The sequence below is a fragment of the Elephas maximus genome, chromosome 8 (genome assembly GCF_024166365.1).
Source record: "Elephas maximus indicus isolate mEleMax1 chromosome 8, mEleMax1 primary haplotype, whole genome shotgun sequence".
NCBI lineage: Eukaryota > Metazoa > Chordata > Mammalia > Proboscidea > Elephantidae > Elephas > Elephas maximus.
Genome location: NC_064826.1, coordinates 122,266,798 through 122,293,439, shown reverse-complemented (window position 1 = coordinate 122,293,439; position 26,642 = coordinate 122,266,798). Strand labels below are relative to the sequence as shown.

The 26,642-nt window shown below is 37.4% G+C and overlaps 1 protein-coding gene across 2 annotated transcripts in view; it reads left to right on the top strand.

Moving 5' to 3' along the window:
• Positions 1-26,642, top strand: part of BMPR1A (bone morphogenetic protein receptor type 1A) — a 214,682-nt gene that overhangs the window by 78,644 nt on the left and 109,396 nt on the right. The window contains exons 1-2 of one of the 2 annotated variants that reach the window (XM_049894353.1): positions 10,493-11,959; positions 19,904-20,018. The gene's annotated coding sequence lies outside the window, so the exon portion shown is untranslated. Of the gene's footprint in view, positions 1-10,492; positions 11,960-19,903; positions 20,019-26,642 lie in introns of those variants that run through there. The other variant, XM_049894352.1, reaches the window with a different exon arrangement.

Sequence of the window (26,642 nt, the reverse complement as noted above, 5' to 3'; positions counted from 1 at the left end):
AACATTGAGTAGCCTTTGAACAGTTATTGTACCAATTTAAAGAAAAGTAAAGGCACCATTTTTAGAAAGTAGGGTTTTAATTTTTTTTTACATTTGAAATAATTATAGACCTACAAGATATTGCAAAAATAGTAAGGAGAAGTTCCTTGTACCCTTCACCCAGTTTCCCCCAGTGGTTACATCTTACTAACTGTAGTAAATAAGTATCTGAGAAGTATCTGTAACTGTGTCCTCTATGAATATGCATGTGCACACATATGTACACAGAAATTGACTGGTACAATATCAATTTTTTTTTTTAATCAGAACTCAAATCGAAATACAAGGTTTATTCTAAGCAGTCATTCTATATGCATATAGAGAGATCATTTCATTTCTGAAAACAAGTGACTCGAAGTAGGCTAGTTTTAATTGTTAAACCTTTGAATTAGCTCAAACAATAATATAATATTTGATTGTTTCATAAGTTTTTAATATTTTATTGTGATTTCAGTGAAGGTTTATATAGCAAATTAGGTTCCCATTTGACAATTTCTATACAAATTGTTCCTTGACATTAGTTACGTTTTTCACGGTGCATCAACATTTTCTTTAATTTCATTTTGGTCTTTCTGTTTCCGGTCCTCTTATTTCCCAGCCCCGTTTTTGTCTTTGCTTTAGAGTAATTGTTGACCTTTTGGTCTCATATAGATGGTTTTTCAATGGAGCATCATACTCACGAGTACTATCCTTTGTTTTGTGTGCCAGTTTGTTATTTCACTAAAGGATGACCTGGGATTAGTTTTAGTTGCGGTTTTAAAAAGTACCTTAAGGGCTGTTGTCTCAGGGAGTCCTTTAGTCTCAAGTGGTCCAGTAAGTCTGAGTTCTTTTCAGCATTTTTCTCCCTTTCTGTTGGGTTCTATTTATTGTGACCCCGATTAGAATGGCTGGTAGTGGTAGCTGGGCACCATCTAGTTCTTCTGGTCTCAGGGTAGATGAGGCCGTGGCTCGTGTAGGCTGTTAGCTCTGTAGACTAGTTTCTTTTCTGAGACCTTGGTTTTTTTCTTTCTCTCTTGCTGCTGATGCGTAGAGGCCAGTAGTTGCCTTGTAGATGGCTGCTCACAAGGCTTAAGACTTCAGATGCTACTCACCTCACTAGGATGCAGAACGTGAACTTCGTGAACTATATTATGCCAATTGACTGAGTTGTCCCATTAGATTAAGGTCCTGAGCCTTCAAACCCAGAAAACCAATCTTGCAAGGTGTTTAATTATGTCTGAGAAGTATCTGTAACTGTGTCCTATATGAGTATATATGCGTGTAAACAAATATTTGTACTTACACATTTATATAGATATTTCTGTCTGTGCACACATATGTATACACCTGTACCTTCCAGTAAATATGCATATCCATATACATGTATGACCGTACACTCATATTTTGGGCATTGTTGGTGTTGTTGCCTAATTATATATTTCATAGTCTTTAACATAAACATCTTTTATCTTGTGTGCTTCTTAGTGGCATCATTTACTTTGGTCAGGGTGTACTCATGGCACTCACATTTCGTGCTACTTTTGTTATCACCAAAAATAACAAGTATTATCTAGAGAGTGATCACTGCTCATCCCTAGTAGCCCCCAATGAACGTTGGTTTCTGTATATATATCTGTTCTTGTCTTCTTATAAAAGTGGGATTATACAATATTTATCCTTATGTGATTGGCTTATTTCACTTAGCATTATGTCCTCCAGATCCATCTATGTTATGATATACTTGGTTGACCCATCATTGTTCTTTATGATTGTGTAGTATTGCATTATATATATGTACCGTATTTTGCTTATCCATCCATTTGTCAAAAGGCACATAGGCTGTTCCCCCCCCCTTTTTTTTTTTGCTGTTGTGAGTACTGCTGCAATGAACATAGGTGTGTATATGTCTGTCCATGCCTCTTATTAGATCTCTAGGGTATATACATATGAGTGGGATCGGTGGATCATAAGTTATTTCTTATTTCTAGTTTTTTGAGGACACACCATACTGTTTTCATCAGTGGTTGTACCGTTTTACAGTCCCACCATATGTATAGTGGGTTCCAGTCTCCCCACATTCTCACTGACACTATCTTTTTTTTTCCTTTTTAAATCAGTGCCGTGTTATCTAGGGTGAGATGATGTATCATTGTGGTTTTGATTTGCATCTCTAATGGCTAATGATAGTGAGCATTTTCTCATGTGTTTGTTCACCGCTTGAATGTCCTCTTTGGTGAAGTGTCTGTTCATGTCTTTTGCCCATTTTTTTTCCTTACCTGTTTTTTAGTTGGGTCATTTGCCTCTTTGTTGTTGAGTTATTAAAGTTTTCTGTATATTTTAGAGATTAGACCCCTATCAGATACGTCATTTCTGAAGATTTTTTTCCAGTCTGTATGGTTTTTTTCACTCATTTGATAAAGTCTTTTGATAAGCATAGATGTTTTTAATATCTATCAGACCCCAATTACCTAATTTGTCTTCTCCTATTTGTGCATTTGTAGTTAATATTTGTTAGCCTGTTTTTTAAAAAGATTAGGTCCCATAGTTTTCTCCCAGGAACTTTATAGTTTTATGTTTAACATTTTGGTCTTTGCTCTATTTTGAGTTTGGTTTTGTGTATGGTGTGAGGTTTGGCTCATTTTTCTGCTAGTGGTTATCCAGTTTTGCCAGCACCATTTATTAAAGAGACAGTTTCTTTCCCATTGAATGGACTTTGACCCCTTGCTGAAAATCAGTTGTCCATAAATTGATGGATTTACTTCTGGGTTCTTAATTCTCTTTCACTGGTCCATCATTGAACCGATACTATGCTGTTTTGATTACAGTGGCTGTATATTATATTTTGTTACCGGGGAGGGTGAGGCCTCCGACTTTGTTCTTCTGGAGTATTGCTTTGGCTATTCGTGGCCTGTTCCCAGTCCATGTAAATTTGGTCATTAGGTTTTCCATTTCAGTAAAGAATGTTGCTGGGATTTGTATTGTAATAGCATTGTATCTGAAGATTGCTTTGTGTAGTATTGACAGTTTCGTTATATTAAGTCTTCTAGTCCATGAGCATGAAATGTTCTTCCATTTATGTGGGTCTCTTTTAGTCTGTTATAGTAGGGTTTTATAATTCCCATTGTATAAGTCTTTTATGTCTCTGGTTAGGTTAATTCCTAGTTATTATATTGTTTTAGGGGCTATTGTAAATGGATTTTTTTTTTTTAAATTTCCTTTTGGAATTCTCCTTGTTAGTGAAACTCAACTGATTTTTGTGTGTTAATCTTGCACCCTGCCACTTGGCTGAATTCTCCTATTAAATCCAGCAGTTTTCTTGTGGAATCTTTAGGGCTTACCATGTATAGGATCAGAAACCCTGATGGCGTAGTGGTTAAGAGCTATAGCTGCTAACCAAAAGGTTGGCAGTTCAAATCCACCAGGTGCTCCTTGGAAACTCTATGGGACAGTTCTACTCTGTCCTATAGGGTCACTGTGAGTCGGAATTGACTCGAAGGCAACGGGTTTGGGTTTTTTTTTTTTTTTATGTATAGGATCAAGTCGTATGTGGAATAGAGATATTTTACTTCTTTCAGATTTAGATATCTTTTATTTCTTTATCTTGCCTTATTCCTCTGGTTAGGACTCCCAGCACAGTATTGAATAAGAGTGGTGATAATGATCATCGTTGTCTCATTCCCTTTCTCAAGGGGAAGGCTTTTAAGTTTTTCACCATTGAGAATAATGTTGGCAGTTGGTTTTGCATATATGCCCTTATCTGTATTGATACGTTCCTTCTATTCCTATTTTGCTGAGTGTTTTTATCAGGAAAGGGTATTGGATTTTATCAAATGCCTTTTCTGCATCAATTGGCATGATCGTGTGGTTCTTTTCCTTTGTTTTATTTATATGGGGAATTATATTGTGTTTGTATAGTTCTGTGCAATTTAAACATATGTGTAGGTTCCTGTAATCCCCACTGCAATCAAGATACACGTTCCATCAGCAGAAGTATCTCCTTCATGCCACCCCTTCATAGTCACGCCTGAGTACCTACTTCCCTGGCAATCATTACTGTGTTTTACAGCTGTATGATTTTGTCGTTTAAAGGATGTTACATAAGTGAAGTCATGTAGTATGTGACTTTTGAGAGTGGCTTTTTTCACCTAAGCATAATCCTTTGATATCCATCCAAATCGTTGCATGTATAAATAGTTCATTGCTTTTTATAGCTGAGGTAGTGTTCCATGGTATGAGTGTTATACAGTTTGTTTAACCATTCCCCTGTAAAAGGGTATTTTGGGTCCGTCCCCCCCCCCGCCCCCACTTAGATTTTGGCTTTTAAAAATAAAGCTGCTGTGAGCATTTGTGTGGGCATAAATTTTCATTTCTTTCAGGCAAGTGCCCAGGAGGGCAATTGGTGGGTTACATTTAAGTATATGTTTAGTTTTTTTAAGAAACTGTCAAACTATTTTTCAAGTAGCTGTACCATTTTATGGAGCCCTCTTGTTACAGTGGTTAAAGTGCTCAACAGCTAACTGAAAGGTCAGCAGTTTGAACCCACCAGCCCCTCCACAGGGGAAGGATGTGGCAGTCTGCTTCTGTAAAGATTTATAGCCTTGGAAACCCTATGGGCCAGTTTTACTCTATCCTATAGGGCCATAGGGTCGCTATGCATCAAAATCGACTTAATAGGCAGTGGGTTTGGTTTGGGTTGATACCATTTTAAATTCTCACCAGCAAAGAATGAGAGATCCATTTTTCTCCACATTCTTGCCAGAACTTGCTATCGTCAATGTTTTTTTATTTTAACTCGTTCAGTAGGTGTGCAGTGATATCTTAATGTGGTCTTAATATCTGTTTTTCCCTGATGGCTAATGATATTGACCATTTGAATATCCTCTTCGATAAAATGACCTTTTTTGGGGCCCATTTAAAAAAAATTTTTTTATTGTGCTTTAGGTGAAAGTTTACAGTGCACGGTAGTTTCCCGTTCAAAATTTATACACAGATTGTTTTGTGACATTGGTTGCAATCCCCACAATGTGTCAGCACTCTCCCCCTTTCCACCCTGGGTTTCCCGTGTCCATTCATCCAGTCTTCCTGTCCCCTTTGCTCTTGGGCAGGTATGCCCGCTTGGTCTCGTATATTTGGATGAACTAAGAAGTACGTTCCTCATATATTATTGTTTGTTTATATGCCTCTCAAATCTTTGGATGAAAGGTGGACTTCAGGAGTGGCTTCAGTTCTGGGTTAGCAGGGTGTCTGAGGGCCATAGTCTCAGGGGTTCCTCCAGTCTCTCTCAGATCCATAAGTATGGTCTTTTTCGCGACTGTGTCTTTGGTTTTCTTCATTCTCCTTTCCTCTGGATGGGATGGGACCAATAGGTGTCTCTTGAATGGCCGCTCACAAGCTTTTAAGACCCCAGATACGCTAGTCACCAAAGTAGAATTTTTCTTTATGAACTATGTTATGCCAGTTGACCTAGATGTCCCTGAGACCATGATCTCCAGCCTCAGCTCCAGGTACTTGATCCCTGAGGGTGTATGGATGTGTCTAGGAAACTTTTGTAACTTCGCCTTGGTGAAGTTGTGCTTACTCCCGTGTATTGTTTGTTGTCTTTCCCTTCACCAAAGTTAAAACTTGTTTACCATCTAGTTGATGGTTTCCTCTCTCCACCTCTCGCCTCCCTTGTAACCCTCAAAGATTGTTTTTTCTACATGTAAACCTTTTCTTGAGTTTTTTTGTGATTGACTTATTTCACCTTGCGTAATAACCTTCAGAATTCATCCATGTTGTGAGGTGTTTTGCAGATTCATCATTGTTCTTTATCACGGGGTAGTATTCTGTTACGTGTGTGTACCATAATTTGCTTATCCATTCACCTGTTGATGGGCACTTAGGTGTTTCCATCTTTTTGCTGTTGTGAATAATGCTGCAGTGAGCATGGGTGTGCATATATGTCTGTTCGTGTCACAGCTTTTATTTCTCTAGGGTACGTTCCTGGGACTGGAATTGTCATATCATGTGGTATTTCTATTTCTAGCTTTTTAAGGAGGCACCATGTCTTTTCCCTAGTGGTTGTACCATTTTACATTCCAAACAGCAATGTGTAAAAGTTCTGATCTCCCCCAACCTTTCCAGCATTTGTTATTTTCTGTTTTTTTTTTTTCCTTTTCTTCTTCGATTAGTGCCAGTAGTGTTGGGATGAGATGGTATCTCATTGTAATTTTGATTTGCATTTCTCTAATGGCTAATGATCGCAAGCATTTCCTCATGTGTCTCTTAGCCACCTGAATATCTTCTTTGGTTAAGTGCGTATTCATGTCCTTTGCCCATGTTTTATTGGATTATTCTTCTTTTTGTTGGCGAGATGTTGAAGTATTTTATAGATTTTATAGATTTTAGAGCTTAAGCCCTTGTTGGATATGTCATAACCAAATTTTTATCCCCAGTCTGTAGGCTGACTTTGTACTCTCGGTGAAGTCTTTTGATGAGCGTGTTTAATTTTTAGGAGTTCCCAGGTATCTAGTTTATCTTCCGGTGTTTGTGCGTTGTTATGGTTTGTATTGTATTGTATTTATGCCACGTATTAGAGCCTCTAGTGTTGTCCCCATTTTGTCTTCCCATGATCTTTATCATTTTAAGCTTTATATTTAGGTCTTTTGATCCATTTTGAGTTAGTTTTTGTGTGTGGTGTTAGATACTCATCCTGTTTCACTTTTTTACAGATAGGCATCCAGTTTTACCAGCACCATTTATTAAATAGACTGACTTTAGTCCTTTGTCAAAGATCAGCTGGCCATAGATTGATGGATTTACGTCTGGATTCTCAGTTGTGTCCCGTTGGTTCATGTGTCTGACATTGTACCAGTACCAGGCTGTTTTGATTAGCGTGGCTGTATAGTAGGTTCTTAGATCAAGTAGTGTGAGGCCTCCTATTTTGTTCTTTTTTTGAATAAGGCTTTGCTTATCCAGAGCCTCTTTCTTTTCCATATAAAGTAGATTAGTTTTTTCATCTCGTTAAAGAATGCTGTTTGTATTTGGGTTGGGGTTACGTTGTATCTATAGATCACTTTAAGTAGAATTGACATTTTCACAATGTTAAGCCTTCTATACGTGAGCATGCTATGTTTTTCCATTTATGTAGGTCTCTTTGGTTTCTTACAGTAGTGTTTGGTAGTTTATTGTGTATGGGTCTTTTATGTCCCAGGTCAGATTTATTCCTAAGTATTTTATCTTTTTAGGGGCTATTACAAATGGCATTGTTTTCCTGATTTCCTTTTTGAAGTTCTTTTTGTTGTTGTATAGAAATCCAAGTAATTTTTGTCTGAGTTGATACTGAATTAGTTCCAGAAGTTTTCTCGTGAAATCTTTGAGTTCTCTATGTATAGTATCATATTATCTGTGAATAGGGATAGTTTTACTTCTCCCTTTCGAATATGGATGCCCTTTATTTATTTTTTTTTTTTTTTCTTGCCTCATAGCTCTAGCTGGAACTTCCAACTCAGCATTAAATAGGAGTGGTGATACAGGGCATCCTTGTCTTATTCTTCTTTCTCAGAGGGAATGTTTTCAGCCTGTCTCTGCTGAGAATGATGCTGGCTGCGGGTTTTGTAAAATTCCGTTTATTGTGTTGAGGAACTTCCATTCTTTTCCTATCTTATTGAGAGGTTTTTTTTTTAAAATCAGTAATGGGTTTTGGACTTTATCAAATGCCTTTTCTATAGCAGTTGAGATGGTTCAGTGATTCTTTTGTTCTGTTTATGTGGTGGATTGCCACTGATTTGTTTTCTAATGTTGAACCAGCCTTGCGTAGCTAGTATGAATCCCACTTGGTCGTGGTATATATAGAGATTTTTTTATATAGATATAGATATAATGCTGGATTCTATTGGCTAGGATTTTGTTGAGAATTTTTGTGTCTATACTCATGAGAGATATTGGTCTGTAATTTTCTTCTTTTTGTGGTGTCTTTGCCTGCCTTTTATGTCAGGGTTACGCTGGCTTCATAGAATGAATTTGGGAATATTCATTCCTTTCGTGTGCTGTGAAATAGTTTGAGTAGTACTGGCGTGAGCTCTTCTCTGAATGTTTGGTAAAATTGCCCGTTGAAGCTATCTGGGACAGGGTTTTTTTTAATCGCTGTGACTGTTGGGAGTTTTTTAATTACCTCTTTGATCTCTTTTCTCATTATGGGTCTGTTCAGATTTTCTACATCAGTTTTTGTTAGTTTAGGTAGGTGGTCTGTTTCTAGAGATTTGTTCGTTTCCTCTAGGTTCTCAAAATTTGTTGGAGTACAGCTTTTCATAGTATTCTGTTATGATCCTTTTTATTTAGTTGAGTCTCTTGTCACGTCTCCCATTTCATTTCTTATGTGGGTCATTTGCTTTCTCTTCTGTTTTCTTTGGTCACTTCGGCAAAGGGTTTGCTGATTTTGTTGATCTTTCCAAAGAATCAGCTTTTGGTCTTGCTGTTTCTTTCTGTTCTCTATTTCATTTATTTCTGCTCTAATCTTTATTATTTCTTTTGGTGCCTGTGGGCTTCTTTTGCTGTTCGAATTGTAGGTCTAACACTCTGATTTTAACATGTTCTTTCTTATTTACTTATTTAAATCAACTTTATTGAGGCGTAGTTGCATGCAATAAAATGCACCCATTTAAGTGTACACTTTAATAAATGTTGGCAAATTAATACATACATGTAACCACCACCACAGTCAAGATATGGAAAATTGTCAGCACCCCAGAAAGTTCCCTTGAGCCTTTTTGCAGTCAATTACTCCCACCCCTGGCGTCAGGCAGCCTCTGATCTGCTCTCTGGCACTATAAATTTGTCTTTTCTAGAGTTTCATATAAGTGGAATCATGTAACTCTCACTGTGTCTGGTTTTTTTCACTTAGAATAATGGTTTAGAGATTTATTATTCATGCTTCTGCTTGTATCAGTAGTTTCTTTTTGTGGCTGAGTAGTATTCCGTTGCACACCACAGATTTTTATCTATTCTCTCAGTAGACGCTTGGGTTGTTTCCAGTCTGGGGCCATTATAAACAAAGCTGATAGGATCATTGGTGCACAGGTCTTCGTATGGACATAGGTTTTCATCTCTCTAGACAAATACCTAGGAGTGAAATTGCTGAGTCATAGAACAAGTGTATATTTAATTTTATAAGAAACTACTGGTGTTCTAAAGCGGCTTTACATTCCCACCAGCAATGTTCCAGTTATTCTACATTGTGCCAGCAGTGGATATTGTTGTTGTCGTGTTCTTTTTTGGTGTGTGTGTTTATTGCTATAAATTAACCTCTGTTGACGGTTTCTTTGTCACCTAAAATGTGGTCTCTCCTGGATAATGTTCCATGTGCATTAGAAAAGAACGTATACTTCCCTGCTGTTGTGTGGAGTATTCTGTTTACGTCTGTGAGGTCGGGTTGGTTGATTGTAGCTTTTAGATCTTCTGTATCTTTATTTTAGAGTTTCTTTCTAGATGTTCTGCCCTTTACCTAGTGAAAAAATGGTGTGTTAAAGTGTCCTACTATTATTGTGGAACTATTTTCTCTTATCAGTGGTGTTAGTGTTTGTTTTATGTATTTTAGAGCCCTGTTGTTGAGTATATAGATAATTTATTAAGGTTATGCCTTCTTGGTGGATATCCTTATAATCATTATATGACCCTTCTTGTTTTTTTGTGGTGGATTTTATCTTAAAGTCTGTTTTATCTGAGATTAGTATTGCCACTCCTGCTCTTTTTTGGTTACTGTTTGGTTGGTATTTTTTTCCCATACTTAGATTTTTAATATATTTATGTGTTTGTGACTTGGAGACGACATACTAATGGGTCATGTTTTTTTATTCATTCGTTTAATATAAATGGGCTCAAACAGTATGGGGTCTTTTGTGTCTGGCTTCTTTTGCTAAGCATAATGTTTTCAGTGGTCATCCATGTTGTAGCCTGGGTCAGTATTTGCTTTCTTTTTGTGACTGAATTATATACTTTTTTATTGATATACCATACTTTGTTTATCCATTCATCAATTGATGGATATTTACGTCACTTCCACTTTTTGTTTACACCCAGAACAGTTTGATTTGTGTTCTTTTAGCTCTTCACTTTTCTCACACATGTTGCATGAACACACACATACATGCTCATGAATGTGTGTATAATTTTCTTTTTTTAGTTATGAAAGAGTGCTTTATTACTTTTTTACTTAAGGTATGTGGGCTGTCTTTCCACATGAGTGCAAATAGATAAAATATAACTCATTCTTTTTAATGACTGTATAGTGTTCAGTGTGGCTATATCCCCATTGAATACCATTCCATACTGATAAATAATTTGGGTGATATTTGAGTGGCTTCCTGTTTTTCTTTTTATATGACAGTGGCAGTAAACATCCTTATACAGGTACCTTTGTGGTACAAAGCTCCTTTTACTTGGCTTTGGTTTTTTCTTTTCCATGAACTCTTCCAGTCACGTATTGAAAAAAATGTATTAATAACCTGCTGTGTGCTGGGCCTGGGCATTTGACTACGTTTAAAAGGACACAAACATTGATAAAACACTGTTGCTACACTGGGTGGGGGATTATTTTAGTAAAGAAGATATAAATGGATGATTGTAATTCCGTGTGATAATTCCTACAATGTGTTATTATTAGAATCCCGTGGAGCAAGTGACTACACAAGGGAGCAGGGAGAATTCAGATGAAATGGGAGATATTTAAGATGGGTCTTTTTGAGGACAAATGAAAATGCGATTGTCAAAAGGTGAAGTTAAGAACACTTTCTTTGTTGAAATGGAACGGCAAATCTGAAAAAAAGGTAGAATCATTAAATTGCTTGGCATATTCAGGAAATGGCAAATAGTTTATAGCTTAATATGGCCAGAAGAGGCTCTTTGGCAGTAATTGTAGAAGATACCCAATTGTTATCAAGTGGATTCTGACTCGTGGCAGCCCCGTGAGTATCAGGGCAGAGCGGTGCTCCCTGTGGTTTCAGTGGCTGACTTCTCAGAAGTCGATCACTGGGCCTTCTTCAGGGTGCCTCTCGGTGGGTTCAGGCAGACGTGGTTTCAGTGGCTGACTTCTCAGAAGTCGGTCACTGGGCCTTCTTCAGGGTGCCTCTCGGTGGGTTCAGGCAGACGTGGTTTCAGTGGCTGACTTCTCAGAAGTCGGTCACTGGGCCTTCTTCAGGGTGCCTCTCGGTGGGTTCAGGCAGACGTGGTTTCAGTGGCTGACTTCTCAGAAGTCGGTCACTGGGCCTTCTTCAGGGTGCCTCTCGGTGGGTTCAGACAGACCTGGTTACACAGGAAGCAGATTAGAAAGGGTTATGAATGTCTTCATTTTGTACATACTTTGGACTTTATTTTGTATGTAATTGTGAATCATTGAAATTTTTTAAAAGCATGGTTTTATTTTCAGTAAATTTGTAGAGTTGTGCAAATATTACTGTAATTCATCACTGCCTTTCCTTCACTTCTCAGAATTTCCCACTTTGACCCCAGCTTTAGGCACCCACTGCTTTGCTTCTTTCAGTCTATAAATTGGCCTTTTCTGAACATTTCATATAAATGGATCATACAATATACAGTCTTTTTCGGCTAGCTTCTTTCACTTAGCATGTTTCTGAGGTTCATCCATGTTGTAACACATGTCAGGATTTTGTTCCTTTGTATTCCCTGATAAAATTCCAGTCAAAGGAAAAAAAAAAAGTGTATTTTTTCTTAATCCATTAACCAGTTGTTGATGGATGTTTGGATTGTTTCCAGTTTAGGCTGCTATGAATAATGGTATCAACGCAAGTATGTAAGTCTTCATGTGGACACATGTTTTCATTTCTCCAGGATAGGTTTCTATAGAGGAAATTTTGGATCGTATGATAAATTTATGTTTGTATTTAAGTTTTTAGGAAACAGCCAGAATGTTCTCTGAAGTGTACTACTTGACCGTCCCGTCAACAGTGTGAGTGTTCAAGTTTCTCTGCATTCTTAGCAGCACTTGATATTGTCTGTCCTTTTGATTATGGCCTTTCCAGTGGCTAGGTAGCAGTATTTCATTGTAGTTGTAATTTGCATTTTATAATGGCTTATAATGTTTATAGTCTTGTCCTGAAGCACGGTTGTGTTTTAGAAACAGATGGGTGCAGTGAATAGAGGTAAAAATGGGGATAGTCTACATTGAAGATTAGACCCTATACTCGATAATGTGTATAGAAATGGGAGAGACAGATTTTAAAGATATATCAGAGTTGGAATGGGCAGCATTAATTGCCTAAATGTAATAGGTGAAACAGACAGAGATATGACTAGTGATGCCAAGATTTTCAACTTTGACAGTTGGTTAAATGATGCCACTGTTATCTAGAAAAGTGAGCACAAGTGCATAAACAGTTTTTGTGCTGGAATTTGATGGCTTTCATATTGATCCTATGCTCTTGCTTTGCCACTGGAATAAATACTTAATATAGCTCTTCAGTAGTTTGGAAATATGGTATCCAGTTCAAAAGAAGGATTTGGGCTGAGAGATAAATTGAAGGGAGTTGTCATTATATGAGAAGCCCTGGTGGCTCAGTAGTTAAATGCTTAGCTGCCAACCAAACCCTCCAACTGCTCCATGGGAGAAAGATGTGGCAGTTGGCTTCCATAAAGATTTACAGCTTTGGAAATTCTATGGGGCAGTTCTGCTCTGTCCTGTAGGGTCACTATGAGTCAGAATCGACTATGTCAATACATTTGGCTTTTTCATTTATCTTTGCATAGATAGCAGTTGAAATCATGGAAATGGTATATCTATTCCTATATCATTATCTCCATTGGGTTAATGTTGACAACTGAAAATTGTTTCAACAAAAAGAATCCATGTAATAAGTACCAGGTTAAGATGGTTATAAGATTAATTCATTCAGACATAACAATACCACCAAGGTTCTTTCCAGCTTTTAATGTTGCTATTCTTTATCTGTTGGATTGTCCTCTTAGGGTTTTCCCCCCCTCATGGTCCTAAGATGACTGCCACAGTTCTGGTTGACACATTCAAACCAGAATTGCATGCAAAAAAATGGATGTTTTCACCTGGGTCTCTTTTTCATCAGCCAGGAAAACCTTCCTCAGAAGCTCCCCAGCAATCTTATTCTCTTGTCTGATTGGCCAGAGTTGTATCGGATGCTTATTGCTAAACCAGTCACTGGCAAGGCGTATGAGAATTTTCATGATTGGCTTAGACTAGAGCTCTCTATCCCAGAGAGTCAAACATCATTTTCTGATACTTCTTCTGGAGGACACCTGTCTTAGTAATCTAGTGCTGCTATAATATAAATACTACAAGTAAGTGGCTTCATTGTTGTTGTTAGGTGCCGCTGAGTCGGTTCCTACTCATAGCGACCCTACGCACAACAGAAAGAAACACTGCCCGGTCCTCAGCCATCCTTACAATCGTTGTTATGCTTGAGCTCATTGTTGCAGCCACTGTGTCAGTCCACCTCGTTGAGGGTCTTCCTCTTTTCCACTGACCCTGTACTCTGCCAAGCGTGATGTCCTTCTCCAGGGACTGATCCCTCCTAACAACATGCCCAAAGGATACAAGATGCAGTCTCGCCATCCTTGCCTCTAAGGAGCATCCTGGCTGTACTTCTTCTAAGATGGTTTTGTTCGTTCTTTTGGCAGTCCGTGGTGTATTCAATATTGTTCACCAACACCACAATTCAAAGGCGTCAATTCTTCTTTGGTCTTCTTTATTCATTGTCCAGCTTTCACATGCGTGTGATATAAATACTACAAGTGGGTGGCTTCAGTGAACAGAAATTTACTTCCTCACAGTTTAGGAGGCTAGAAGTCCAAATTCAGGGTGTGGACTTCAGGGGAAGGTTCTTCCTCTCTCACTCTCTCTGTCTGCTTTGGGGGAACGTCCTTGTTTTTCTTCAGCTTCTATTCCTTATTTCTTCTTGAGCTTCCCTTTGAAATCTTCTGTTTAGTTCTTTTACATCATAATTTCTTCACTGTGGCTACTCTGCTTTCAAGAGCAGGTTTCAGAGTTTTCTGACACCCATTTTGGTCTTTTTTTCCTTTTCTTTTTAATGACCTTGTTTTCTTTATGTATGATATCTTTGATGTCATTCCATAACTCGCCTGGTCTTAGGACATTAGTATGCAGTGCGTCAAATCTATTCCTAAAATGTCTGTAAATTCAGGTGGGATATACTCAAGGTCATAATTTGGCTCCTGTGAACTTGTTTTAATCCGCAGTTTCAACTTGAACTTGCATATGAGCAGTTGATGACCTGTTCCACAGTTGGCCCCTGGCCTTGTTTTGAATGATGAGATTGAGCTTCTCCATTGTCTCTTTCCACAGATGTAGTAGATTGGACTTCTTTGTATTCCATCTAGTGAGGCCCACGTGCATAGTCGCCATTTATGTTGTTAAAAAAAATGGTATTTACAATAAATGAGTCATTGGTCTTGCAGAATTATATCATGCAATCTTCGTTATCGTTTCTATCACCAAGGCCATATTTTCCAATGACTGATCCTTCTTTGTTTCCAACTTTGCTTACTTTGCTTGCTTAATATGCTCTTTTTGTATCTCAAAAGAAATTGATTTAAGATACCCTGCACTAATAGCTTCTCATTAACATAAGGAAAACCCATCCCCAAAAGTTATTATAACCACAGGTATAGGGCGTTAGGGCTTACAGCACATATTTTGGAGGGACACAGTTTAATCCACAACAAGGCCTTTTCCTCTTGCCTTCTGGTTCTCTGCCGTAATTAAGATAGACAAGGTTTTTTACACAACTGAATTTCAGATCACTGAGTTGTTACTATTTAATATTTCAGATCAACTTTTACTGAGATCCTAGTCTGTGTTAGTAACTGCTAGATTCTAGGATAGAAAAATGAATAAGAAATTACAGTTTGATGTGGAAACCTGCAAAGAGCCCTGGTCTCGTCATGGTTAAGCACTCAGTTTGCTACCCGAAAGGTTGGTAGTTCAAACCCACCCAGCTGGAGGAAGACTTGGTTCCATAGGTTACAGTCAAGAAAACTACGGAGCAGCTCTACTCTGTCAAATGGGGTTGTGATGAGTCCAAATCTATCTGAAGGCACCTCACAACAACATGGAAATATGTTTAAGCAGAAGAGTGCTATGATAGAATTGTGCACTAAAGTTTATTTTAATTATTGGTTAAATACAACTATTCATATCTTTGGTTTCAGGAGTTTTAACATCAAGCTTAAATTCAGTTTATCAGTTAACATTTGGAATACAACCCAACCCATTCATAAGTTGATCAGAGTGATTTATCCCCTTGGTGTAAAAGAAAAAAATTAATAACAGATATCTTACTTTGATTTTAAAGGATTTTTCCTTACCCAGAAAACCAAAAATTAACTGTAAAAAGGCCTGACCAAAAAGCTGCCCTGCAGCATTGTAAATTTGTCTTTTCAGGCTAGAAAAGGGTAATCAATAACGAAATCATTACATTGTGATTTAATGGTAAAAAAACAGTGGGCTTCTTTAAATTCAAGAGATTTCATGGCTGTAGGCAGGTAGAGGACCAAATCTCAGGAGTTATATTAAAAAAAAAAAAAAAACCCAAACCAGTTGGCCATCAAGTTGATTCCAATTCATAGCGACCCTGTAGGACAGAGTAGAACTGCCCCATAGGGTTTCTAATGAGCAGCTGGTGGATTCAATCTGCCAGCCTTCTGTCTGCTAACCAGGTTGGCAGTTCGAATCCACCAGCGGCTCTTTGAAAACCCTATAGGGCATAGAGTCTCTGTGAGTCAGCATCAGCTTGGAAGCAACAAGTTTGGCTTTTATGTATACTTTTAAACTGCTGTGGAGTTTCAAATTCTGGGGTGTACTTCTTTTCATTTTTTTCTTCGTGCATGTGAAACTCTCCACCAATTTGCAATTGTTTGTTAAAGTATGCAACAGTCAATTATTATAACATTGTTTTGAGCTGATTCATAGGTTTGTGTTTAACAATTGTTACTAGCCTACTTTGGGCCACTTGTTTTTGGAGGCAAAATGATCTCCCTGCATGCGTATAGAATGACTACTCAGAATAAACCTTGTGCTTCAATTTCTTTTGAGTTTTGATTATTTTTTTTTTTTAACACTGGTAACCCTCCTTTTCAGTGGTACGTGGTTGATGCTTTATTATGAAGTGCATGGTAAACTAACCTAAATTATACTGTTGATTTGAGTTACTTAGAGCTAAAACCTTGTTTTTTTTTTTTTTTTGGACCATAATGTTTGTGTTTCCTAGTTAAATTACTGAAGATTTTAACAGTAATACTTCTAGTTTAAGATTTATAAAATATAAATTATTTTGTAAATTGGCTAAGCTTTTTTAAAGTCATTATGAATGCAGATGTAACATTTACAGCAGTATTTGTATAATATATAGAATGCTTTTCATGGGTGCTGATAAGGGAAGAAAAATGAAAATGGAGGAGGGGGAATTGGAGTGGTGGAGGGAAAAAATGTACAGTCAGTATCGTTGATTTTTGTGAATACTAAGTGTCTTAGGCTGGGCTCTCTAAAAAAGCAAAACCAGCGAAGCATGTGTATATATAGAGAGAGAATATTTATGCTATTTTGTTCTGTAAAGAAAATCTTACTAACATGGGACTTATTGGGTGACTTGCTGATACCTCAGAGATAACTGTAATGCTCACAGTCAGTGTCTGTCACTGATAGGTCCTGTGTGGTTAGTGATTGCGAAAGTACCCTGGTGTTTTAAGGTGTGTTAGTAACCACTTCCATAATTTTGAAAACCAAGAGGTATGTGTACATTTTGATGGCAAAAAAAAAAAAAAGATATTTTGTAAAGGAAATGTGGAATTAAAATGTACTTTTCCCATGTGTGTGCAAATAAGTATTAACTTTGAGGAAAGTCTAATGTTAGGTTTGAATTGTGAAAGTTTTTATTTTTCTTTATTCTGTATTATAAGAAATTTTTTTTTTTTTTTTTAAAGAATTACCCTTTCTTTACTATGTTTTCTGCAACTAACGGGCTTGAAAATTTTAGAAACAATCTTTGGTGAAAAGCTGTTCCTTACATTTACTTAGGAGCCCTAGTGGTGCAGTGGCTAGGTGTTCGACTGCTAACCACATGATCGGCTGTTTGAACCCACTAGCTGCTCTGATGGAGAAAGATGTGGCAGTCTGCTTCTGTAAAGATCTACAGCCTTGGGAATCCTATGGGGCAGTTCTACTCTGTCCTGTACATTTAGTGTTCAGTTTTGATCAGCATCCATTGTGGTTGTTGAACGGGAGTTCACAGTGCTAAAAGCCTGTGGTAAATTACCTTGCAAGTGAAGTGATTAAAGTTTGGAACATTTTACTTATGTAAATCCTGTCTCTGTGCACGTACACATATTTATATGTCTCTGCTTCTAGATCTGTAGCATTACATTCTAAAGCTTAGAATGTAAAGCTTTACTGCACAACTTTTAAGTATATAAAAAGTCATTTGTAGCTCTGTACTCTGAAGCTTCTCTTGTCTTTTGATTGTCTTTTATTTACCTTTCAGTAATAAAGTAAAATCTTACTTGGCTTTCCTTAATGGGTCTTCAATTTTAAGGAGTCCTGGTAGTACGGTGGTAAAGTGCTTGCCTGCTAACCAAGAGGTTGGTGGTTCGAACACACTGGCTGCTCCGTGAGAGAAAGATGCAACAGTCTGCTTCCATAAAGATTGACAGCCTTGGAAACCCTGTGGGCAGTTCTGCTCTGTACTGTAGGGTCGCTGTGAGTCAGAATTGAACTTGATGGCAGTGGGTTTGGCATTTGTTTGTTTTTAAGTTCAATCTTTAGAAAAGATTTTCTGAATTTTAGTTTTTGTCAAGTGCTTTTATATATGAGAACGGAAACAGTGATGTCATAAATAGTGCTGTATACGGTTGGTTAGTGGTTTACATGTTAGTTTTATTTGTTATTTGATTCATTGGCAATACTTGGTAGAAGTAAAATCAGGCCATATCTTTTTACACAGGGACACTTTGATGGACAGTTTTTACTTTTGTGAAAATAGGTTAATCTGAGCTTTATTTAATACAATGATTGCCTCCCCTCTCTACTCCTATACACACTCTTAGGGAAAAATGTACTGGCTGGCAAAGAATGGCTTTGGAAGAAAATCTTTTTCATTCCTAAAACTGAAAGGAAAATTTTTTAAAATTTTGAACATTACAGAAAAAAAATAATAAATGCCAGGTCTCCAATTCTACCCCTCTACCCCTTTGCCTAATTTCTCTGAGTGATGGCCTAAGAATTTTATAGTCATCTGAGTACCCTGAAAAATGTTAGGGCCCTGCTTATGCGATGGGCAGCTAGTACATTGAGAAGACTGTTAAAGTTTCCTGAAGCAGACAAAGTATTAGTAATTGCTTTCAGGGTCAGTCTGTCTTTAGTTGGATTGTGAAGGATTTAACCTGGAACTATGGAGTGGAGACTTGTTTTTAAGAAAGGCTGCTGTCTGATAGGCTAGACTTTTGGAGGTTGCCCCAGTTTATGGGAATTTAATCACGATTTCTAAGTGTGACACAAATGATACTTCTAAGTGGACTTGAAGGCATAAGTATTTGACCTTACAGTGGGACACAGGAAATGTTCATACAGCTTTCTTAATTTTACTTTTCAAATATGAGACAGAATATTTTGCTATTTGAAGTGCCAGTTAAAAGGTGTACTTAATGGAGTTATTTTTAAGATCTGACTAAACAGCACACCTGTCTTTAAATAAATTAAAAGTTTTTTTTAATGGTTTTCTTCTTTTAGATTTATGAATATTTGTCACTTAAAGCAGGAGGGTACCTCTAGCGGTATTAACATGGTTGAAACGTATCCCATGGACTTAGGCCAGTGCTGTTAATTCTAGTGTTCAAAATTCCTAATGTTCTAAGTAGAAGATTGAGAAATTAATACTGGTTGCTTGGACTTTGTAACAAAATTTGACAGAGTTACTAGCTAGATGGTTGTTATGGATTGAATTGTGTCTCCCCAAAATGTGTGTCAATTTTGCTAGGCCATGATTCCCAGTAGTGTGTGATTGTTCACCATTTTGTCATCTGATGTGATTTTCCCAAAAAAAAAAAAAAAAAAATCCTTCCCCTGTAATGTAAGTGAGACAGGATTAGAGGCAGTCGTGTTAATGAAGCAAGACTTAATCTACAAGATTAGATTGTGTCTTAAATCAATCTCTTTTGAAGTATAAAAGAGATAAGCTAGCAGAGAGACAGGAGGACCTCATACCACCAAGAAAGCAGTGTTGGGAGCAGAGCATGTCCTTTGGACCCAGGGTTCCTGTGCTGAGAAGCTCCTAGACCAGGGGAAGATTGATGACAGGGACGCCCCCCTCCACAGAACTGACAGAGAGAGAAAGCCTTCCCCTGGCATTGGTGTCCCTGAATTTAGACTTGTAGCCTCCTAAACTGTGAGAGAACAAATTTTTCTTTGTTAAAGCCATCCACTTGAAGTATTTCTGTTATAGCAGCACTTTACGACTAAGATAGTGGTGAAATACATTTTTGTTAAAGCAGGAATCTGAATACTGTAGAATTTTAGATTTTAGTGTTGTTCCCACCTGTTCCCTGCTTTTTGAGATTCAGATGAGAGTTTCTCTTCTAAAACTTAATAGAAATTTTTCATTTTAAGTACTTTTTTCACAGAACTACTGTTACCTTTGTAAAGTTGAAAATATTCAAAAATGGGAAACTTTGTTGGACAGAGGTTGAAAAAATGATAAAGCGATAGGTTTCTAAAATACAATAGAACTTTTCATTGTTTATTACTGTGAAAATGTGTAATTTCACATATGATATATTTTTAGTATTCTTCTCTTTTAACAAATAAAAGTTCTTTCAGTCTTAAATATATTTCTTTTTTTTTTTTCCTGAACAGATTTGTGAAAATATGCATCAGTTTAATACTGTCTTGGAATTCATGAGGTGGAAGCACAGGTCCAAGCTGTTTGGGGAGAATTGGAAGCACAGTTTTATCTAGCCGCGTCTGTGAGGTAAGGAGAAAACGGTTCTTTAGAAAAATATGACGGTTCTCATTTTCTTAACAGTTGTAAGTAACCCTTCTATAAACAAACTGATTATAAAATAGTGTAATGCCACAACTTTATTTTGGCTTCTTTAGTTTTTTTAATCACATTCCTTAAGAGTTTATAGGTAGTTCTAATATATTTACCCACCCTTCCAAGTGTTGAATCTCTTTAGTAGTGAAAAGTATTGTTTCTTAGTAATAACCCTTTTCTTTACTCTGACGATAGAAAATAAGCACTGAGTACTTTATATATTCTTCCTGTTAAAGATTACAGAACAGAGTTCAAAATGAAATATTAAAAATGAGTGTGTACATTATTCTGAAATTTTCACACATTTTAGATTGCAGGATCTTAGAATAATAGATACTTGGAGATACAATTTTTTTTTTTTTTTAAAGGAACTACAGTAAACCAGGAATAGGAGGAAAGTAGCCATTCTAAGACAACACATACCGAGACATGAAATTTGTTACTTTGAAGTCCATTTACATACTCAGATTATCAGGTAAAAGATGCAAATTCTTCAGGGATCTGTGTTTTAAAAACTAGGTAGGACATACAGTTTTATGACGTGGTGTGTGCTTCCACATCTTGAAGTAGTAGGCTGTGCTCACTGCTTCTACTTACTTTACACCATTCACTCATCCTTTTTCTACTGCCAAATGGCTGCGTTTGCACTTTTGAAAAATATCTGTGACTTTTTTGTTTATTAGTTTTCATACTGTTTGATTTCTCTAGTAGTTGCCATTTTTCCTCTCCTGAAATTCTGTTTCTCCTAGTTCTACTTCTTTAAATTATTCCTTCACAGTCTCTTTTCTTTTTCCCATTCCTCTTAAATAATGACCTTCCCCAAGGCTTTATCTTTGAAATTCTTCTGTTATTGTTTTTTTTGATGTATATATCTTTTCTAACCTCCTGATTTCAACAAATTACCCCTAAAGCGATCTCCTCAACTTCATATCTAGTTGTGCCATTTTCTGTAAGCGTCAGACCCGTATTTTCAACTGCTTGCAGCATGGCTTGAGTTGTCGATACCTCAGGCTTCACGTGCAATGATCTCCTCTTCTGTTAATGGGTCTTTTTGTCACCCAGGCTCAGAATTTCAGTGCTGTATCTGATTCCTCATCTTTTGCCTCCAACACTTAACAAGAGGCCAAGTCCTGTCAGTTTTACCTTATTATAATGTTTCATGAATGTTTTCATCATCTCCTTTCCAAACCATCCAAGGAAGAACATGGTCTCCACACTCCAGTGTATAGTGTAGTTAGTAAGATTCGCGCATATGTAACCAACACTGTTAGGCAGAAGTGATGAATACCACAGGAATAAATTGATGCTTCTAGTCAGAGTTCTACAACTTCTGAGAAGTAAATAGAACATAGGCGAGGTTTTTTGAGCTGGGCTTTGAAAGGTTTGGAAACCCTGGTGGCATAGTGGTTAAGAGCTATATCTGCTAACCAGAAGGTCAGCAGTTTGAATCCACCAGGTGCTCCTTGGAAACCCTATAGGGCAGTTCTGCTTTGTCCTGTAGGGTCACTATGAGTCAGAATCAACCTGATGGCAACAGGTTTGATTTTGGTTTTTGAAGGGTTGGTAGAATTTAAGTAGGTCAAGAAAGAATTAAAGGATATTTCTGGAAAAGCCGATCGATAAAAAATATGTGTAGGAATGTAATAGAGGTCTTGGACTGACAAAAATTATATTTTAGAAAAATTATTCTATTAATGACATGTGTTCATTAGAAAAATGGAGTGAGTAGGCAAGGAGCCTTGTTACAAGGTTCTAGCAGTCATTAGTCATGAGGTAATCAGAATTTAATCAGAGTGGTAATCATGGAAATAGGAAAAAAACAAAAGAAGACTAAATGGAAATAGATATTGTGAAGAAGAGATACTGATTTTGTGACTAGATATTGGAAAGAGAGGCTTTTAAGCCTAGATAGTAGGGATAATGTTGACATCATATAATAGCAAATGTAAGGAATTCTTCAAGTCCATTTGGATCCTAGTTTTCTGGCCTGTTTTAATGCATTTATTGAATTCTTTTCAATTCTTAATTGATGAGTGATTTAGGACTTTGCATATATAGAAATACTCTTACACTATATATTGAAAATAAAATAGTTGGTAATTGTTTCATAATTATACATTGTATAAAACTGCAAAACATTGTTTTTGAGGAAGAAAAAATCATCTTAGAAGAAGTCGGGTGCAAACAGTTAAGTGCTTGCCTACTAGCCAAAAGGTTAGTGGCTCAAACCCACCCAGACGCATCTCAGAAGACAGGCCTGGCACTTTGCTTCAAAAGGTGACAGCCTTGAAAACCATATGGTGCAGCTCTGTTCTGCACACATGGGGTCACCATGAGTTGGAATAGACACGATGGCAACCATCAACAACATGGTAAAAAGAGCTGTGGAAGATAGGCAAGTAAACATGATATGAACTACACTTTACTCTTAATATGTGCCAAGTCACTGAACATCTCAATTTCCTCATCTGTAAAATTGTTGGCAAGGCTCAAAAAAGGTCAGATTTTGTGCCTGAGCTGTTACCAAATTATTGTTTCTTTAATTGTAAGTCCAGTTGAGCTATCAAATTCATCAATATTTGTACTCATATATTAAAAAAGATTCTTTCTAACATTTTTATCTCAAAATAGTTACAGCAGTGTTTTCCGATGAGTGGAACATATACTACTGGTGGTATTCAGAGTGAGTTTTAGGTGGTACATGTATGAATTTTTAAAAAATTATAATAGTTAAATATTTATCTTTATAACCTCTGAATGACAGGTAATATTGACTTTTCCATTTAAAATAATAACAGTGTTTTTACAGTTTTTTCCACTATGGTTCAGAAAGTTGAGTTTAATCATACCTTTAAATCATGGCACTAAAATTACTGTCTTTGTTCTCTGTCAAGGCCCCTTAGTTGATTTACTTTATCTCCTTTATTGTTGATCTCCACTCCCATTTTCCTCTTCTGCTATAGGAAACCTCTCTAATTTATCTGCTATATGTCTTCGAATGTATGTATCCTTATAAAATATGTAGTGTTGTGATGTGTGTGTTCGTGTACTTAATTGACATAATTAAGCAAGTTTTTTTTTTTAGCAGTTTTCTCTCAACACAAGAATTTCAAGATCTCTCCGTGTTGTATGTACATTTGTTCACTGATTTCAGCTTAGGTTTAGTGTCCCATCTTGTGTATCACCACGTCCTACTACTTTAAAGAGCACAGGCAGTGGAGCCATATTGCTTTAGTTTGAATCCCGGCTTCCCCACTTCTTAGTTTGGGTTCCCTTGAAAGTAGAGCCTGGGAAAAGGACTTATGGCTAGATAGTTTATTTGGGAGATGATCCACAGAAACAGAAGTGAGAGAATGGTAAAAATGAGACAGAGAAGCGAGTAATGTTAATAAAGGGTTTGTTAATGAGTTAGTTACCACTGTGGGCAACTAGAGTTCAATGCCCCTGGGGACCCTCTGAATGCACCTCAGTGTTGTCTCACCAAAGGACAGGGAGCCAGGAACATTTATCACTGACTTTCATTCTTCGTTAATTGAGGGTTTATCCTGGAACTTTAATTCCAGTACAACAGTGGAACACGCTGTAATCCCACTACTGCAGCTATCCTTGAGACCCTAATAGGTATTGATTCACCGTCAGACACTGTAAGCCTTTGGATAGTGGTGCTGGCAGCAGTGGGTAATATAGGCAGGGGAGGCAAACCTGCATCTGGAGTGTCAGTTCTGCACCCTCGTGCGTAGAGCATTAATTGGGCATTCAGCAGAGCAAGAATTTGGTCAGCCTTGATAAGAAAAGCCCTTGTTGTTGGGCCTATGTAAAGCCTTTCCTCTCTGCCTCTATGGCTACTCCATTCATGGGCTCGTTGCTTAAGCTTTGAGGTGGGTGAGGACAGAAGCTGGCTAATATCCACAGACGAAACATCCTATCCATAGTGGGGATGTAGTTCAATGCCTCCTCTGTAGTTGGTGATTTGTGGTGGGCATTAACGTGAGGCAAAGATCTGCACGCTGTGTACCAATTCCCATAGGACTGTCAACATGCCGCTTCTCCAGATTTCCTTATCTCTTATTTTCCGGTCTTGCTCCTTCCATTGGCCCAGGGTCCATATTTTTTCTTCTATGGTTATTTCTCCCTCTGCAGTGCCCACTGAGAGAATATCCCCTCACCATTGTCTTTCAGAGTTACCTGAGTAGGACTGTAGAGCAGCAGCAGTGCATTTTTGGTTTGTATCTGTTAACCGGGCTCCAAATTTGCCTTTTTGTCAGTTGTTCACCAGGCATCTACTATAAAGCCATTCATGGGAAGAGAGGAAGTGTGATAGAGGAAGGTAATGTGGGAGTTTGGGCCACCTCTTATTTTCTAGTGCCCTTTGGACCTGCCCAGGCCCTATTCCAAATAGACCATTCTTAGCATACAATGAATTGCTGCTGTGCCTGACTCTGTGACTTGGTTAATCCTGTTGGGTAGCTCTGGTCACATAGTCCTTCATGTTCCATGATTGGGTTCTCTACTAGGGCCCGGTATCATGCCAGGAGCAGCTTTTCAAACAGTGTTATAGAAGGCATGTCTTTGCTTCAAAAAATGTAGAGGTTTGCACTACAACTCAGTACACTGAATTGTCTGCATATACCTGTTTTAACATCCCCTAATCTTTCTTTAGCACTATTTGTAAAAAATTTATTCAAAGTTTTCTTTTTTAAGATGATAATTGTTGATAAGATTTACAACCCTTATGTACTCAGGGAAGGTAGGGCTGCTTTTTATATTAAGTAGATCCATTGTTTAGCACCAATATGAGAGACTTCATTGTAAATATAATTTTATATTAGATTTCTTACTTCATAGTATAAAAAAAAAGGTATAAGAAAAGCTAGTTAACTTAGAGCTTAATTATTTATGATAATTCAGAGTACTAAGATAGTTCAAAATATGGAGTACACCAGAAATAATTTGGGATGAGCTTTTTTGAGTCTACAAAGGTATGTCATTTTATGACTTGGATCTAAATTACTTTTTTCTGATATTTAGAAATCACTAGAATTTCTTAGAAGTTGGTGATAATGGGAGTGAAGATCTTGAGCTAGTACTTAGGTAGAGATTGTTAGGTTGGTAGTAACTGGCTATAACTGTAAGGTTTGGAGGTATATTTTTAGATGTCATTATACTTATGGAGAGCCCTGGTGGCACAGTGGTTAAGAGCTTGGCTGGTAACCAAAAGGTCAGCAGTTTGAATCCCCTTGGAATCCTTGATGGCATAGTGATTAAGTGCTATGGCTGCCAAGCAAAAGGTCGCCAGCTCGAATCCACCAGGCACTCCTTGGAAACTCTATGGGGCAGTTCTACTCTGCCCTATAGGGTGGCTATGAGTCTGAATCGACGGCGGTCAGTTTGGTTATTTATTTAATACTTGTAAAGAACTGTTAGAATATATTAGGTTATTTTATAGATACTTTAACTCCCCAATTATGTTTTCCTTAATGAGATACAAATATTTTTATCTCATTGATACATTTATTGAATGTTTATTGCTTTGTTTAGCTACTGTGTGCCAGACAGTAGAAACTGGAGTGTTGCAAAAAGTAAAAAATAAAAAAAATAGCTGACTAAATAAGCTTTGTGAGCAGGTATCATGGCTGCTTTATTTACCATTGCATGTACTAAGCAATCATAAATACTTTTTGAATGAATGTTGTTGAAGAGCTGTGATGCAACTGTGGTGCATGTTTGGGTGCACTAGAAGTAAAAAGATGAGACGCCTTACTTACCCCAGTGCGGAGGGATCAGGAATTGCTTACAAAAGATGACTCATAGATTAAGTCTTGAAAAATGAATTGTAGTTATCCTATTGAAGAACAAAGGGAAGAGCACAAAGGATGTGCCAAAGAATGGAAGGCTAGTAGGGAGAGTGCCTGTACAGGCAAGGAGACCACAATGAATTAAGTACAGTTGTAGCATTACAAGGGTATGGAGAACTGGGAGGAGATGGTGCCAGAAGGCTTGGCAGAGGTCAGATTGTAAAAGTCTTCTGATGTCTTCCTATATGACCTTCAAATTCTGTTTTATGAAATGAACACATCTGTGCATTTTAAACAGAGAATGACAAGGTCATCTCGTTTTAAAAGTTATTCTGGAACACTTCACACAGTTGTTAGAAAGCACGTGTAGAACATTTTATGAAAATAAACCATTTACTAGGTTGTAAAGCAATTTCCGAAGGAGCCCTGGTGGTGCAATGGTTAAGTGCTCAGCTGGCAACCAAAAGGTTGGTGGTTCGAACTCACCCAGTAGCTCCACAGGAGAAATGGCCTGGCAATCTACTTCTGTAAAGATTACAGCTTATGGTAGGAATGCAAAATGATATGACCATTTTGGAAAACGATATGGTGCTTCCTTAGAAAGCTAGAAACAGAAATACCATATGATCCAGCAGTCCCACTCCTAGGAATATATCCTAGAGAAATAAGAGCCGTCACATGAATAGACATATGCACATTGTGTTCATTGCAGCATTGTTCACAGTAGCAAAAAGATGGAAACAACCTAGATGCCCATCAACAG